Raw genomic sequence first — 18115 nt, 5'->3', positions numbered from 1 at the left:
AGACTGAACCAAAACTCAGGCCCAGTGTATATAACAACGCAATCTAAGTGGCAGAAAGTGGCTGGCTGACATACGACAAACTAACCGGACTGAAGTATATCCACTTTGTGAGAATTTGAATCTCACTTTTTTTTTTGGAGACTGAACCAAAACTCAGGCCCAGTGTATAAAACAACACAATATAATAATAATTAATAATAATAATAATTTTTATTTATATAGCGCCAACATATTCCGCAGCGCTTTACAACTTATAGAGGGGACTTGTACAGACAATAGACATTACAGCATAACAGAAATCACAGTTCAAAATAGATACCAGGAGGAATGAGGGCCCTGCTCGCAAGCTTACAAACTATGAGGAAAAGGGGAGACACGAGAGGTGAATGGTAACAATTGCTTTAGTTATTGGGACCAGCCATAGTGTAAGGCTCGGGTGTTCATGTAAAGCTGCATGAACCAGTTAACAGCCTAAGGCTAGTTTCACACTAGCGTTAACTGCAATACGTCGCAAATGCGTCGTTTTTGCGAAACGCCGCATCCAGCAAAAGTTTTTGCTGGATACGTTGTTTCGTCATAGAGTAACATTAGCGACGCATTTGCGACGCATTTGCGACGCATTTCCAAACGGTGAATGCGTTTGGCGGCGTTTGGGCGTATGGTAGCGGTCCGTCGGGAGAAAAAAACGTTACATGTAACGTTTTTTGCTCCCGACGGTCCGCTTTTTCCGACCGCGCATGCGCAGTCGGAACTCCGCCCCCACCTCCCCGCACTTCCCCGCACATCACAATGGGGCAGCGGATGCGTGGGAAATATGCATCCGCTGCCCCCGTTGTGCGGCGGAGACCACACTAGCGTCGGGAACGTCGGCCCGACGCGCAGCGACGGGTTGTTCCCGACGCTAGTGTGAAAGTAGCCTAAGTATGTAGCAGTACAGACACAGATGGCTATTAACTGTATAAAGTGTATGAGAACATGATGCAAGGAACCTGATTATGTGGTTTTTTTTTGGTTTTTTTTTCTATTTTTAATAGGCCACACAGGGATAGTTAGGTTAATGCGTTGAGGCGGTAGGCCAGTCTGAACAAATGCGTTTTTAGGGCACGCTTAAAACTGTGGGGATTGGGGATTAATCGTATTAACCTAGGTAGTGCATTCCAAAGAATCAGCGCAGCACGTGTAAAGTCTTGGAGACGGGAGTGGGAGGTTCTGATTATTGAGGATGCTAACCTGAGGTCATTAGTGGAGCGGAGGGCACGGGTAGGGTAGTAGACTGAGACCAGAGAGGAGATGTAGGGTGGTGCTGAGCCATGGAGTGCTTTGTGGATGAGGGTAGTAGTTTTGTACTGGATTCTGGAGTGGATGGGTAGCCAGTGTAATGACTGGCACAAGGTAGAGGCATCGGTGTAACGGTTGGTGAGGAATATGATCCTGGCAGCAGCATTCAGGACAGATTGGAGCGGGGAGAGTTTGGTAAGAGGGAGGCCGATTAGTTGAGAGTTACAATAGTCCAGACGGGAATGAATAAGAGAAACAGTAAGAGTTTTTGCAGAGTCGAAAGTAAGAAAAGGGCGAATTCTAGAAATGTTTTTGAGATGCAGATAAGAAGAGCGAGCCAGTGATCGGATGTGGGGGGTGAATGAAAGCTCGGAATCAAGGATGACCCCAAGGCAGCGGGCATGTTGCTTTGGAGTAATGGTGGAACCGCACACGGAGATGGCAATGTCAGGCAAAGGTAGGTTAGTAGAGGGAGAGAACACGAGGAGTTCAGTTTTTGACAGGTTCAGTTTCAGATAGAGGGAGGACATGATGTTAGAGACAGCGGTAAGACAATCACTGGTGTTTTCTAATAAGGTCGGAGTGAAAGCAGGAGAAGAAGTGTATAATTGGGTGTCATCAGCATAGAGATGGTACTGAAACCCAAATCTACCGATTGTTTGTCCAATAGGGGCAGTATACAAAGAGAAGAGGAGGGGGCCTAGGACTGATCCTTGAGGAACCCCAACAGTAAGGGGAAGGTGAGAGGAGGAGGATCCAGCAAAACATACAGTGAAGGATCGGTCAGAGAGATAGGAGGAGAACCAAGAGAGAACGGTGTCCTTGATGCCGATGGAGCGGAGCATAGTGAGGAGGAGCTGATGATCCACAGTGTCGAATGATGCGGAGAGATCCAAGAGAATTAGCATGGAGTAGTGACCATTAGATTTAGCTGTTAGTAGGTCATTAGAGACTTTAGTGAGGGCAGTTTCAGTAGAGTGTAAAGAACGGAAGCCAGATTGAAGAGGGTCGAGAAGAGAGTTATCTGAGAGATAGCGGGTAAGACGGGAGTGGACCAGGCGTTCCAGGAGTTTAGAGATGAAGGGAAGATTAGAGACAGGTCTATAATTAGTGGCACAGTTTTGGTCGAGGGAGGGTTTTTTAAGTAATGGATGTATGATGGCATGCTTAATTGAGGAGGGAAAAATACCGGAAGTGAGGGAAAGGTTGAATATTTTTGTTATGTGAGAGGTGACAGCCGGGGAAAGGGACTGGAGGAGATGTGACGGAATGGGGTCACTGGTGCAAGTGGTCGGGCGAGAAGATGCAAGGAGCCTGATTACTTCTTCTTCAGTAACTGGTTCAAAGTCAGAGAGTGAACTAGATGCAGTGGGGGAGGGAGGACAGTGCCTGGTATGAAGAGATTGGGAGATGATTTCCTGTCGAATGTGGTCAATTTTTTCTTTGAAGTAATTGGCCAGATCGTCAGCGCGGAGATCTGTGGTTGGGGCCTGCTCTCTTGGGTTGAGTAGGGACTGGAAAGTGTCGAAGAGACGTTTAGGGCTATTGGACAGTGAGGTGATGAGGGTGTTGAAATAGGTTTGTTTGGAGAGGTGAAGGGCAGAGTTGTATGTTTTTAGCATGAACTTATAATGGATGAAATCTTCGGGTAGATTAGATTTTCTCCACAGACGTTCTGCGCACCTGGAGCATCGCTGCAGGAAGCGTGTTTGCAGCGTGTGCCACGGTTGTCGCCGTCTGTGTTGAGTTGCTCTATGTATAGGAGGAGAAGCTTCATCCAGGGCACTTTGCAGGGTTTCATTGTAATGGTTCAGAGCAGAATCAGGACATGAGATGGAGGAGATTGGGGCCAATGAGGACTGCAAGTTCTTCATAAGTTTCTGGGTGTTAATGGCCTGTATGTTTCTATAAGTGTGGAAAGTGGGGGTGACCTGAGCGGGATGGCAGTTCTTGATAGAGAATGAAAGAAGGTTGTGGTCAGAGAGCGGGAGAGGGGTGTTTGTGAAATCATCCACTGAGCAAAGTCGGGAGAAGACCAAGTCAAGGGAGTTTCCATCTTCATGCGTTGGAGAGTTAGTATGCTGCGAGAGGCCGAAAGAGGAGGTTAGAGATAAAAGGTGAGAAGCAGACGGGGAAAGGGGAGAAGCAATGGGGATGTTGAAATCACCCATGATAAGGGCGGGGGTGTCACAGGAGAGAAAGTGTGGAAGCCAGGTAGCAAAGTGATCCAGGAACTGATGAGAGGGGCCAGGAGGAAGATACACAACCGCCACTTGGATGGAGAAGGGGACGTAGAGTCTGACAGCATGGACCTCAAAGGAAGGGAATACAAGTGAGGGTACTTGGGGGATAGCTTGGAAGGTACATTTGGGTGAAAGGAGCAGCCCAACGCCTCCACCTGCTCTGTTGTCTGATCTTGGGGTATGAGAAAAGTGTAGTCCACCATAGGAGAGAGCAGCAGCAGCGGTTGTGTCTGACTGCTGGATCCAGGTTTCAGTAAGAGCCAGGAGATTAAGAGCCTTAGAAAGGAAGTAATCATGGGTGAAGGAGAGTTTATTACACACAGAGCGAGAATTCCAAAGAGCACAATTAAAAGAGACAGAAGGCATGCATGGAATATTAATAAGGTTAGAGGGGTTTCTGGGTGTAGCAGTTGGGAGGTTTGACTGGCTATAACATGGGGGGCCGGGGTTTGGAGAGATGTCTCCAGCGACTAGGAGAAGGAGGATAGAAAGAGTGAGCAGATGGTTAAGTGATTTGTGAGAGCGTCTTTTGTGTTGGATGGTGGGACTGAATGGATCTGCGCTGTTAAGCAATGTGAACAGAGCATGAGTGCACAATGTAAGTGGCAGAAAGTGGCTGGAAGATATAAGAAAAAATACAAGGACTGTAGTACAATTTTAATCTCCCTACAATGATCTCAGGACAAGTATGGCAGCAATAAAAAGGACTGCTGCACACAAAAGTGTGGACAAATAAACAAGATAACTGTGCAGAAAGGAGCAACAGGATTTTTGCTAAGGCAGTTGGTTTGCACAGCAGCGTGCAAACAGCAATGCAGCTATCAGGGAGCCTTATAAGGCAGCCTAATAAGCTACAGAGCCGATGCACAAAAATATAGCCTCCACCAGAAGGTGGTGCTGGACAGTGGAAATTGCTACAGAACAAGCAGTTTGGGGGATAATCTTCCCTCCCTAACTATATCCCTTCTTCTGATGAAGCTGCAGCAAACTCTCCCTATGCTAAGATCGGCAGAAGTAAGATGGCGGTCGGCGTGCACACCCCTTTTATAGCCCCTGTGATGCCGCAGAAAGCAAGCCAATGACTGTCATGCCCTTCTCTAAGATGGTGGGGACCGAGACCTATGTCATCACACTGCCCACACTCTGCGTCCTCCTTCATTGGCTGAAAAATGGCGCTGAAAGCGTCATATGAAATGCGACTTTTGCGCGCAGATCACCGACCTCATGGCCGATCGCACACTAGGGTCGGGTTTCATGAAACCCGACTTTGCCGAAAGTCGGCGACTTTTGAATTTGTCCGATCCGTTTCGCTCAACCCTAGTGTTCACTACTGAAAGCTAAGGTGCGTGCAATGAAAGATTATTTCCTGACACTAGTGCCAGCTTCAGGACATACTTTGTGGGCGAAGTTAACATGGAATATGTATGGCCCCCGAAGGATGGCCCTTGGCAGAAATGAGATTCCACACTCTTGCCTTACAGTATCATGTTATTGGCAGTAAATTTCCCGGTGTCATCGTACATTTTGCTGTCATGAACAGTGATTTTTTTCAGACATAAACAAACCAATCACTTTATGAATGTGCATTTTATTCATTTGTTAGATGTTTGCAGACATTTACACCTAAAGTTTATCTGCACTGCCTGTATTTTTAAATCTGGATGTGCAGCGCCCCAGAGTCCTGGTCGTTGCAGTACTGTTGCTCCGCCACTATGGGGAACTATGGTACGTCTGATGGCACTGAAGGGATTCATCTGACCAGGTATCACGTACACCAATACATTTCACAGTCTGGCCTCCAGGGGGAGCTAAGGGTACTATTCATTAGGCCACTCCTCACAATCCGGTAAAACTGGGGGTTAGGCAGGAAGTTAGAGAGAAAGCTGACTGGGTTGGAACCAGGCAACACCTTGTGGCAGAGGGTGTTGTGGGGGAAGATTCGGTAGGGTCCCTGTCAGGGGTGGGATCCTGACAGAGGCCTGGCAACTAGGAAGAACGTTACGGGACCGTGCCTGCACGATATTGCGGCGGTGCCCCAAGAAAGGATAAGAAGCGAGATCTATTGTGCTGAGTGAGAAACGAGATCAAAGCAAGAAGGAGAAATTCCAGTAGGAGTCGTGCTGTAAGACCGAGGCAACATCCTACTGAGGCGCAATTTACCGGTGGCCGGAACGCCGAGGAAGTATAGAACTCCAAGCCATACTTCAAACCAACGGCAGGACAGTCAGTTACAGGCAGGCTGTCTCACATACATCACCTACGAAGACATAGGGGGCACACTAGGAGAGGGGCCACTCTAGGGTCCCGGAAGAGCTCCGAGCCTACCCGTCATACGGGTGCGTCCTAACCAGACCATCAGGGAGGGACGGAGGAGAAGAACATCATCCGATCGAGTTGTGAGGGAACACGAGAAACAGACACAACAGTTGTGGGGTACTATCCCGTAAGCCCAGCAGGGGAGGACCACAACACACAAGCGCTAGCAGGTAGACACTGATTTCCACCTGCAAAGGGAATTCTGGAGGTGCCATTGGACCGGCCGGACTTGCGCAGCCCGGTTAACCGTATTCCGGATTGAGGACTTTGAGATCTTCAGTAAAGAGGTAAAGAGACTGCACCCCTGTGTCCTTGTGATTGATTGCGACCGGCACTTCACCGCACCATAACATCATCCCATACCTCCACCTTCATTGTACGCCCCTCAGCAGGGTCACGGACCGGGTCTAGCCACCGTGACAACCCCAGAGCAGAGACTCAGAGGCCCGGTACCGGGTACCCCTCGGCCCTGCGGCAGTGGGGGCGCTACAGATGCTTCACACTTCATGCTACAAACCACACACACTTCATAAGACACACACTCCGTGCTATATGCCACAAACACTCCATGCTACATGCCACACACATTGCAAAAAAAACAAGAAGAAAGGTATGCAAACTAATGGGATCAACCTTCAATAGTAAATTTTATTAAGTACAATAATACAAAAAGGCAAAGCAGAACACACAGTTAAATTAATTTAAAACACCAAAAAAAACGGCTAAAGGAGCCATAAGAAAGTCTCCACAAGGCAATAAGCAGAACAGGTTATTGCTAATTTACACAGGACAGCACTTAAATATGCAAATATTAATCCACGATCAGTTGAAAAATATATAATAACACCAAGTATTTGCTGCCAACTGACCTAATGGACATTATAAAGGAATGTATCCTATGTGAAGGTAACCCACAAATTTCTGCCAAGTTCACTAAAGGTGATCATAGTACAATGCACTCTGGCGTATGCACATCCAGGTGGCCAAAGGTAAATCCAACACACATGTATTGCTAGCTGGAAAATCAAATACCTAGTGGCAATAGTGGCAATCTGTCTAACAGATAAACCTGTGCATATAATCACCATCTCCCAATAAGGGAATCTAAACCCAGTGTCCTAAGGCATGAAAAAGAATGAGGCCATAAAAAAGTGTATCAGTATGGTCCTGTTGCAAATGCAATGGTGCTAGCAAACGAAACTTGACATTTTCTTCAATTTCTTAATTCGTTAGCCCCTTTTTCAACTCTTTCTTTTAGACCCATTTGCACTTATAGGAGCCTAGTCTGTTGACTTTTGTGTCATCGCTCCAAATCACCCGTTTATAATCTTTAAATGTCCACTTTTTGTTCTTGTTTGCAAACGCGAGCCGACGCTTCTTATGACAATAATGAAGTTGAGGTTTCTTCACCTTTTTTTGAGCCTCCATTCCTGTGCTTCTCACAGTGCTTGCATCGACGTCTGTGATTTCTCTACTATGAAGCATACGAGCCACCTCTTCTGCTGTGTTTATTGCGCCAGAAGTGATAGACCTTGGGATGAGCTGACTTGTTAACTTTGATATTTTGCCTGGATGTCCACCATTTGGCTTCTGAATGGATGGACGGCCTTCATTTCATGTTTTTCCAACTGTCATGGTGCTCACATGGTGCAGTGTGGCAATTTTCTTGGCCAAGAGACCACTATCGATGAGCTGGGTGATGCTGTTTCTCTTTTTTTGGGAAGTCGTTTTCATGGCTGCTCATCGATTCAAACCAGTCACTTTTCACTTTGGAATTAACCTAATAACACACTGAGCAATTAGGGAATGTGAGAACAGGTTGTATCTTGTAGTATTCATGGCGAAAAATATTTTTGACCACTAGGAGCAAAACAATAACAATGCAGTGACATGACAAGAATCTGCATAACTAATAATATGCTAAATAGTTGCAATTTAAATTTATATATGAGAAAGCCAAGATGATTGTCTATAAAATGATGGTAGTCTTACGATCTAAGCAGTAGTGGATGGTGAGATATGGAGCTTGAAAGTCAAACGTTCAAAACATTGTTACCCTTTTGCTCTTCACTGTACGTACTCCATGCTACACACACTTTATGTTCCTCAGACAAGGCATGTTGCTTTTCAGATCAGAAAATGACCTTTGGGTGCAGAATCAAATGGGAAGATGAAGAAGTAGTATCAAGAATATGCTTAGGTTCAACTACACATAAGGGTACATCAGAAGCATCACATGGGTCAAATGATAAGGTGTTGGCCTTGAGGTTTTCTCAACAGGATGGTAGGTGACAATGAGGTCAAACCATGAGAAGAGACCATCAAACTTAGAAGGCATTAAGTTGAGCCTATGGACTGACTGATTTTACTTCAAATTTTTTAGGTCAGTATAAGTGGTGTGACAGGGTCACTGGCACTGTATGTGAGGGGAGATATGTGTCACAAAGATTGCTTTCTTCCGTGATCTAAAACCCATAAGTTTCTCTCCAGCATGCTATGTGCTGAAGGGGTTAACCAGCCATGAAGACTTGTGGTGTCCTCTGTGGGCCAGTCCTGCCAACACAAGGACTTTGCTATACTTTACCTTTTGTTTGCCATTTTGCCTGAAAGGTAGTGTTGAGCGATACCTTCCGATATCGGAAAGTATCGGTATCGGAAAGTATCGGCCGATACCGTCAAAGTATCGGATCTAATCCGATACCGATACCCGATCCCAATGCAAGTCAATGGGACGAAAATATCGGAATTAAAATAAACCCTTTCTTTCCTTGTAGGTTAATTCTACATGAAGGAAAACAACTAAGAATAATGTAGGATGTATTGGGGGAGGTGGCGGAGACATTAAAGGCACAGAGGTTTAGCCCAAACAAATAGAATAGCAGGTTTTTTTGTTTTTTTTTATGACGTTCGGCGTTAGAAAGATTTTGACTATTTTTTTTTTTTATTTTGTCAGATATTGATGTTTCACTACTTCCACGTCCTTCACCTTCTTTTTTACTTCTCCCACACTTTCTTCTTCATTATCCTCATCATCAGCTTCTTTGACATCAACTATCTTCACCTTATTCATCTTATTCTACCTCTAATTTTTTTTTTTACATTGTTCATATTCTTTTTATTTAACTATTATCTTTTTCATATTCAACTTCTTCATCATATTCTTATTTGCGACAGGCATTCCCGTAGTTGTTATCTATAAAAGTTTGAAGATTACACCTTCCGTTCTGCCTGTCACAAAAGAGTTACATTTGTCCGCGTTCAGTTTGGCCTGCAGCATCAGGCTTTATCCAGGGGCACCACGAGGAGGAACGGACTCACCCCCATACACTGCTTAGTCTTCTTCTGCTTATAATTTAGATAATATCTTTTGCACTGATATTTAGTCTTATGCTTAATGTTCTTCTGCTCTTTGTTCTGCAGCCTCTTGTTCTTCTGCTTCTCGGTCTCCCATGTCGTCGTCGTCTCCAGGGTCGTCGTCTCCGGGGTCGTCGTCATCGGGGTCGTCGTCATCGGGGTCGTCTTCAGGGTCATCGTCTCCAGGGTCGTCGTCATCTCGGTGGTTGTCGTCTCTGGTGTCGTCATCATCTTAGGGGTGGTCTTCCGGGTCATTGTCTTTAGGGTCTTGAACTTGGAAATGTAGCAGAAGGTACAAGAAGGCTGAGAAAATGCCGAGAAACAGCTGATGGAACTGGAACTCGGATGGCTACCCGAAGGTCCAAGAGCCAATGGAACTACCGTGGACCAGCTGACGTTACTGGAACCCGGTTACTAAGCAGGAGGTACCCGTGCCTGAAAGCACTACCAAGGACCACCTGACGTTGGTGGAACTCGGATACCCAGAGGGAGGCACCTAAGCCAAAGGCTCTGCCCGGAACCAGCTGACGGTACTGGAACCAGGATGGGGAGCAGAAGGTACAAGAGAAAAAGACACTGCCGAGAACCAGCTGACGGTACTGGAACCCGGATGGGTAGCCAAAGGTCCAAGAGCCAATGGAACTACCGAGGACCAGCTGACGTTACTGGAACCCGGTTACTAAGCAGGAGGTACCCGTGCCTGAAAGCACTACCAAGGACCACCTGACGTTGGTGGAACTCGGATACCCAGAGGGAGGCACCTAAGCCAAAGGCTCTGCCCGGAACCAGCTGACGGTACTGGAACCAGGATGGGGAGCAGAAGGTACAAGAGCAAAAGACACTGCCGAGAACCAGCTGACGGTACTGGAACCCGGATGGGTAGCCGAAGGTCCAAGAGCCAATGGAACTACCGAGGACCAGCTGACGTTACTGGAACCCGGTTACTAAGCAGGAGGTACCCGTGCCTGAAAGCACTACCAAGGACCACCTGACGTTGGTGGAACTCGGATACCCAGAGGGAGGCACCTAAGCCAAAGGCTCTGCCCGGAACCAACTGACGGTACTGGAACCAGGATGGGGACCTATTCAAGCTTGTCTTCCTAGAGCCCCAACTGGCGGTGTTAGAGCCCAGGGTCAGCAGAAGGAGGAGCAGGGGGAGGGGAGTGTAGGCCGAAGCCTGCACTGGCGGCAGCTTTGGGTCTGTTGTGCCTGCGTGGCGGTCGCAGGACACGTTGCCGGCTACACAGCAGGGGAACAGCTGGCGGTGCTGAATCTCACTGACACATTGGCGAGGTGTTTGGCTCTGTGCAGCCAGCACTTCCGGACAGCAACTAGCGGTGTTGGAGCCCGGGCTCTGCCGGTGGAGCAGAGTGTAGGCCGAAGCCTAATTGAACCGATTTCAAAGGTAACCTTTAACCCCCCCTCAGGGGTTACAAACTAGAAGAGCCACAGCTTATGCAGCAGTAGTGCCGCACAAGTCAAAGGTTGCTCTTTTAATTTTTCTCCTTGCACACGCCGAATGAAACACGTATAACATTTAGCCCTTTATACAGTCAAACTGTGTTGGAGGCGTGAGTTCCCTTCATAATGAGACGCAGCACAGCTGACAAAAATGCCACCTTGGTGCTTTGCGCGGCCTCCTGAGCTTCGTTATTTGCTGCACAGGAGTCTGCGCTGTCGTGTTATCCCTTGGCCTTGCGCTGTTAGCGCTGCCCGTCCTTTGACAACATTTGATGTCGGCCGGTGCGGTTCGCGATGACCATGAATCCCAGCCCCGCAGTGTCTTAACATTGTTAAAACACTGCGGGGCTGGGATTCATGGCCTGGCGCAGTACATATGTTCGCCTCTCGCTTGGGTTCTTACACCCGCTTCAGACTATGCGGCGTCAGCTGATCCCTTATCGCATGCCACGGCCATGAAGCCGCACAGTCCGAAGAAGGCGGAAGGAGATGAGGGATAGGCGAAGAAATGCACCGTTCATGCCCGTCAATCACACCCTCGCAGTCAAAATAAATAAGACACCGAGGGGCGTTGTGTGGGGCAAGGCGGCGGCATAGGCGCAGCCAGCCAAACAATGAGGCCAGAAGACGGGCAGCGCTACCAAGGAGCTTGTTGCGTGTCAATACAAAGGAAAATCACACCTGAGGGACGTTTTAATGGTCTCAGAGGACTCATTTTAGACGTGTTCAGTTCCCCATGGGCAAGGAGAATAAGTTTCCGAGCCACCTTGCACACATGCAGCATTACTGCTGTACAAGGTGGCTGTAAAACATAGAAACACCTGGGGGAGGGGGGACAGGTTCCCTTCAATTTCAGTTCTTGTGTCTGCGTGGCTGTCGCAGGACACGTTGCCGGCTGCACAGCAGGGGAACAGCTGGCGGTGCTGGACCCCACTGACACATTGGCTGGTGTTTTTCTCTGTGCAGCTAGCAGTACCGGGCCCCAACTGGCGGTGTTAGAGCCCAGGGTCAGCAGGAGGAGGAGCAGGAGGAGGAGCAGGGGGAGGGGAGTGTAGGCCGAAGCCTGCACTGGCGGCAGCTTTGGGTCTGTTGTGCCTGCGTGGCGGTCGCAGGACACGTTGCCGGCTACACAGCAGGGGAACAGCTGGCGGTGCTGAACCCCACTGACACATTGGCGAGGTGTTTGGCTCTGTGCAGCCAGCACTTCCGGACAGCAACTAGCGGTGTTGGAGCCCGGGCTCTGCCGGTGGAGCAGAGTGTAGGCCGAAGCCTAATTGAACCGATTTCAAAGGTAACCTTTAACCCCCCCTCAGGGGTTACAAACTAGAAGAGCCACAGCTTATGCAGCAGTAGTGCCGCACAAGTCAAAGGTTGCTCTTTTAATTTTTCTCCTTGCACACGCCGAATGAAACACGTATAACATTTAGCCCTTTATACAGTCAAACTGTGTTGGAGGCGTGAGTTCCCTTCGTAATGAGACGCAGCACAGCTGACAAAAATGCCACCTTGGTGCTTTGCGCGGCCTCCTGAGCTTCGTTATTTGTTGCACAGGAGTCTGCGCTGTCGTGTTATCCCTTGGCCTTGCGCTGTTAGCGCTGCCCATCTTCTGACATCATTTCATGTCGGCTGTTGTGGTTTGCGATGACCATGAATCCGACCCACGCAGTGTCTTTACATAGTTAAAACACTGCGGGGCTGGGATTCATGGCCTGGCGCAGTACATATGTTCGCCTCTCGCACTCGGGTCCTTACACCCGCTTCAGACTGTGCGGCGTCAGCTGATCCCTTATCGCATGCCACGGCCATGAAGCCGCACAGTCCGAAGAAGGCGGAAGGAGATGAGGGATAGGCGAAGAAATGCAGCGTTCATGCCCGTCAATCACACCCTCGCAGTCAAAATAAATAAGACACCGAGGGGCGTTGTGTGGGTCAGGGCGGCCGCAGAGGCGCAGGCAGCCAAACAATGATGCCAGAAGACGGGCAGCGCTACCAAGGGGGTTGCAGCGTGTCATTACAAAGGAAAGTCACACCACCGGGACGGTTAAATGGTCACACAGAGGACACATTTCAGACGTGTTTTCAGTTCCACATGTGCGAGGAGAATACGTTTATGAGCCACCTTGCACACATGCACCATTACCGCTGTACGAGGTGGCTGTAAAACGTACAAACGCCTGGGGGAGGGGGGACAGGTTCCCTTCAATTTCAGTTCTTGTGTCTGCGTGGCTGTCGCAGGACACGTTGCCGGCTACACAGCAGGGGAACAGCTGGCGGTGCTGGACCCCACTGACACATTGGCTGGTGTTTTTCTCTGTGCAGCTAGCAGTACCGGGCCCCAACTGGCGGTGTTGGAGCCCGGGGTCAGCAGGAGGAGAGGGAGCAGAGTGTAGGCCGAAGCCTGCACTGGCGGCAGCTTTGGGTCTGTTGTGCCTGCGTGGCTGTTGCAGGACACGTTGCCGGCTGCACAGCAGGGGAACAGCTGGCGGTGCTGAACCCCACTGACACATTGGCTGGTGTTTTTCTCTGTGCAGCTAGCAGTACCGGGCCCCAACTGGCGGTGTTGGAGCCCGGGCTCTGCAGGGGGAGCAGAGTGTAGGCCGAAGCCTAATTGAACCAATTTCAAAGGTAACCTTTAACACCCCCTCAGGTGTTACAAAGTAGAAGAGCCACAGCTTATGCAGCAGTAATGCTGCACAAGTCAAAGGTTGCTCTTTTAATTTTGCTCCTTGCACACGCTGAAAGGAACACGTATAACATTTAGGCCCTTACACAGTCAAAATGATTTTGAGGCGTGAGTTCCCTTCGTAAAGAGACGCAGTACAGCTGGCAAAAATGCCACCTTGGTGCTTGGCGCGGCCTCCTGAGCATCGTTATTTATTGCACAGGAGTCTGCGCTGTCGTGTTATCCCTTGGCCTTGCGCTGTTAGCGCTGCCCATCTTCTGACATCATTTCATGTCGGCTGTTGCGGTTTGCGATGACCATGAATCCGACCCACGCAGTGTCTTTACATTGTTAAAACACTGCGGGGCTGGGATTCATGGCCTGGCGCAGTACATATGTTCGCCTCTCGCTTGGGTTCTTACACCCGCTTCAGACTATGTGGCGTCAGCTGATCCCTTATCGCATGCCACGGCCATGAAGCCGCACAGTCCGAAGAAGGCGGAAGGAGATGAGGGACAGGCGAAGAAATGCACCGTTCATGCCCATCAATCACACCCTCGCAGTATAAATAAATAAGACACCGAGGGGCGTTGTGTGGGGCAAGGCGGCCGCAGAGGCGCAGGCAGCCAAACAATGATGCCAGAAGACGGGCAGCGCTACCAAGGAGCTTGTTGCGTGTCAATACAAAGGAAAATCACACCTGAGGGACGTTTTAATGGTCGCAGAGGACTCATTTTAGACGTGTTCAGTTCAACATGGGCAAGGAGAATAAGTTTCTGAGCCACCTTGCACACATGCAGCATTACTGTCGTACAAGGTGGCTGTAAAACGTAGAAACACCTGGGGGAGGGGGGACAGGTTTCCTTCAATTCCAGTTCTTGTGTCTGCGTGGCTGTTGCAGTACACGTTGCTGGCTGCACAGCAGGGGAACAGCTGGCGGTGCTGAACCCCACTGACACATTGGCTGGTGTTTTTCTCTGTGCAGCTAGCACATCTGGGCCCCAACTGGCGGTGTTAGAGCCCAGGGTCAGCAGGAGGAGGAGAGGGAGCAGAGTGTAGGCCGAAGCCTGCACTGGAGCAAGTTGAAAGGGAAACTTTAACCCCCCCCCCAGGCGTTTGTAGCTGAAAGAGCCATCGTGTACAGCACTAATGCTGGAAAAGGTAAACTTAGCTCTTTTAATTATGGTCCTTGCACATGCTGAACCTAACACTTATGAAAAGTGTCCCCTCCTACCGTGATACCGTCCGGTAGGTGGAACTTTCCTTTGTGATGTGACGCAGCACAGCCGTCATTCTTACCCCCTTGGCGCCGTGCGCCGCCTCCTCAGCGTTGTTTGAATCAGTCCCGGAGCCTGCGCTGTTAGGTTAGCCCTTGGCCATGCACACATTTTGCGCTGCCCGTCTTCTGACATCATTTGGTGTCAGGCTGGCTGCGCCTGTGCGGCCGCGCTGGCCGAGATCCCGCCTCATACTGTCTTCTGATTTAATCCCACTGGGGGCCTGAGATCTGTGGCCATGCGCAGTGCATATCCTCGCCTCTCACTCCCCTCCCTACGGCTTCTTAAGACTGTGCGGTGTCACGGCCGTGGCATGCTATTAGGGACCAGCTGACACCGCACAGTTTGAAGAAGCCGTAGGGAGATGAGTGAGAGGTGGAGGTTCAGATATGCACTGCGCACGCATGTCCATGGATCTCAGGCCCCCAGTGGGATGAAATCAGAAGACAGTACGAGGCGGGATCTCGGCCAGCGCGGACGCACAGGCGCAGCCAGCCTGACACCAAATGATGTCAGAAGACGGGCAGCGCAAAATGTGTGCATGGCCAAGGGCTAACCTAACAGCGCAGGCTCCGGGACTGATTCAAACAACGCTGAGGAGGCGGCACACGGCGCCAAGGGGGTAAGAATGACGGCTGTGCTGCGTCACATCACAAAGGAAAGTTCCACCTACCGGACGGTATCACGGTAGGAGGGGACACTTTTCATAAGTGTTAGGTTCAGCATGTGCAAGGAGCACCACGAATAGAGGCACTTTTTCCCTTTGCATCATTACTGCTGCACAAGGTGGCTCCTTCAGTAACAAACGCCTGGGGGGGGGACAGGTTCCCTTAAATTTAACTTGTTGTGCCTGCGTGGCGGTTGCAGTACACGTTGCCGTATACACAGCAGGGGAACAGCTGACGGTACTGAACCCCACTAACACATTGGCGAGGTGTTTGGCTCTGTGTGGACAGCACTTCTGGACGGCAACTAGCGGTGTTGGAGCCCAGGGACAGGTGGAGGAGGAGGAGGTGGAGGAGGTAGGAGGAGGTAGGAGGGATTGCCACACACACAGCAGGGGAACAGCTGACGTTACTGAACCCCAATAACAGAGGAGGGACTGTTGACTGTGCGTACAGCACTACCAGGCAACAACTAGCGGTGTTGGAGCCCAGGGACAGGTGGAGGAGGAGGAGGTGGAGGAGGTAGGAGGGATTGCCACACACACAGCAGGGGAACAGCTGACGTTACTGAACCCCAATAACAGAGGAGGGACTGTTGACTGTGCGTACAGCACTACCAGGCAACAACTAGCGGTGTTGGAGCCCAGGGACAGGTGGAGGAGGTGGAGGAGGTAGGAGGAGGTAGGAGGGATTGCCACACACACAGCAGGGGAACAGCTGACGTTACTGAACCCCAATAACAGAGGAGGGACTGTTGACTGTGCGTACAGCACTACCAGGCAACAACTAGCGGTGTTGGAGCCCAGGGACAGGTGGAGGAGGAGGAGGTGGAGGAGGTAGGAGGAGGTAGGAGGGATTGCCACACACACAGCAGGGGAACAGCTGACGTTACTGAACCCCAATAACAGAGGAGGGACTGTTGACTGTGCGTACAGCACTACCAGGCAACAACTAGCGGTGTTGGAGCCCAGGGACAGGTGGAGGAGGAGGAGGTGGAGGAGGTAGGAGGGATTGCCACACACACAGCAGGGGAACAGCTGACGTTACTGAACCCCAATAACAGAGGAGGGACTGTTGACTGTGCGTACAGCACTACCAGGCAACAACGAGCGGTGTTGGAGCCCAGGGACAGGTGGAGGAGGAGGAGGTGGAGGAGGTAGGAGGGATTGCCACACACACAGCAGGGGAACAGCTGACGTTACTGAACCCCAATAACAGAGGAGGGACTGTTGACTGTGCGTACAGCACTACCAGGCAACAACTAGCGGTGTTGGAGCCCAGGGACAGGTGGAGGAGGTGGAGGAGGTAGGAGGAGGTAGGAGGGATTGCCACACACACAGCAGGGGAACAGCTGACGTTACTGAACCCCAATAACAGAGGAGGGACTGTTGACTGTGCGTACAGCACTACCAGGCAACAACTAGCGGTGTTGGAGCCCAGGGACAGGTGGAGGAGGAGGAGGTGGAGGAGGTAGGAGGAGGTAGGAGGGATTGCCACACACACAGCAGGGGAACAGCTGACGTTACTGAACCCCAATAACAGAGGAGGGACTGTTGACTGTGCGTACAGCACTACCAGGCAACAACTAGCGGTGTTGGAGCCCAGGGACAGGTGGAGGAGGAGGAGGTGGAGGAGGTAGGAGGGATTGCCACACACACAGCAGGGGAACAGCTGACGTTACTGAACCCCAATAACAGAGGAGGGACTGTTGACTGTGCGTACAGCACTACCAGGCAACAACTAGCGGTGTTGGAGCCCAGGGACAGGTGGAGGAGGTGGAGGAGGTAGGAGGAGGTAGGAGGGATTGCCACACACACAGCAGGGGAACAGCTGACGTTACTGAACCCCAATAACAGAGGAGGGACTGTTGACTGTGCGTACAGCACTACCAGGCAACAACTAGCGGTGTTGGAGCCCAGGGACAGGTGGAGGAGGAGGAGGTGGAGGAGGTAGGAGGAGGTAGGAGGGATTGCCACACACACAGCAGGGGAACAGCTGACGTTACTGAACCCCAATAACAGAGGAGGGACTGTTGACTGTGCGTACAGCACTACCAGGCAACAACTAGCGGTGTTGGAGCCCAGGGACAGGTGGAGGAGGAGGAGGTGGAGGAGGTAGGAGGGATTGCCACACACACAGCAGGGGAACAGCTGACGTTACTGAACCCCAATAACAGAGGAGGGACTGTTGACTGTGCGTACAGCACTACCAGGCAACAACGAGCGGTGTTGGAGCCCAGGGACAGGTGGAGGAGGAGGAGGTGGAGGAGGTAGGAGGGATTGCCACACACACAGCAGGGGAACAGCTGACGTTACTGAACCCCAATAACAGAGGAGGGACTGTTGACTGTGCGTACAGCACTACCAGGCAACAACTAGCGGTGTTGGAGCCCAGGGACAGGTGGAGGAGGTGGAGGAGGTAGGAGGAGGTAGGAGGGATTGCCACACACACAGCAGGGGAACAGCTGACGTTACTGAACCCCAATAACAGAGGAGGGACTGTTGACTGTGCGTACAGCACTACCAGGCAACAACTAGCGGTGTTGGAGCCCAGGGACAGGTGGAGGAGGAGGAGGTGGAGGAGGTAGGAGGGATTGCCACACACACAGCAGGGGAACAGCTGACGTTACTGAACCCCAATAACAGAGGAGGGACTGTTGACTGTGCGTACAGCACTACCAGGCAAAAACTAGCAGTGTTGGAGCCCAGGGACAGGTGGAGGAGGAGGAGGTGGAGGAGGTAGGAGGAGGTAGGAGGGATTGCCACACACACAGCAGGGGAACAGCTGAAGTTACTGAACCCCAATAACAGAGGAGGGACTGTTGACTGTGCGTACAGCACTACCAGGCAACAACTAGCG

The sequence above is a fragment of the Ranitomeya variabilis genome, chromosome 4, assembly GCF_051348905.1.
Source record: "Ranitomeya variabilis isolate aRanVar5 chromosome 4, aRanVar5.hap1, whole genome shotgun sequence".
Lineage (NCBI taxonomy): Eukaryota > Metazoa > Chordata > Amphibia > Anura > Dendrobatidae > Ranitomeya > Ranitomeya variabilis.
The sequence above is the reverse complement of the archived record's forward strand: the minus strand, read 5'-3'. Positions refer to the sequence as shown.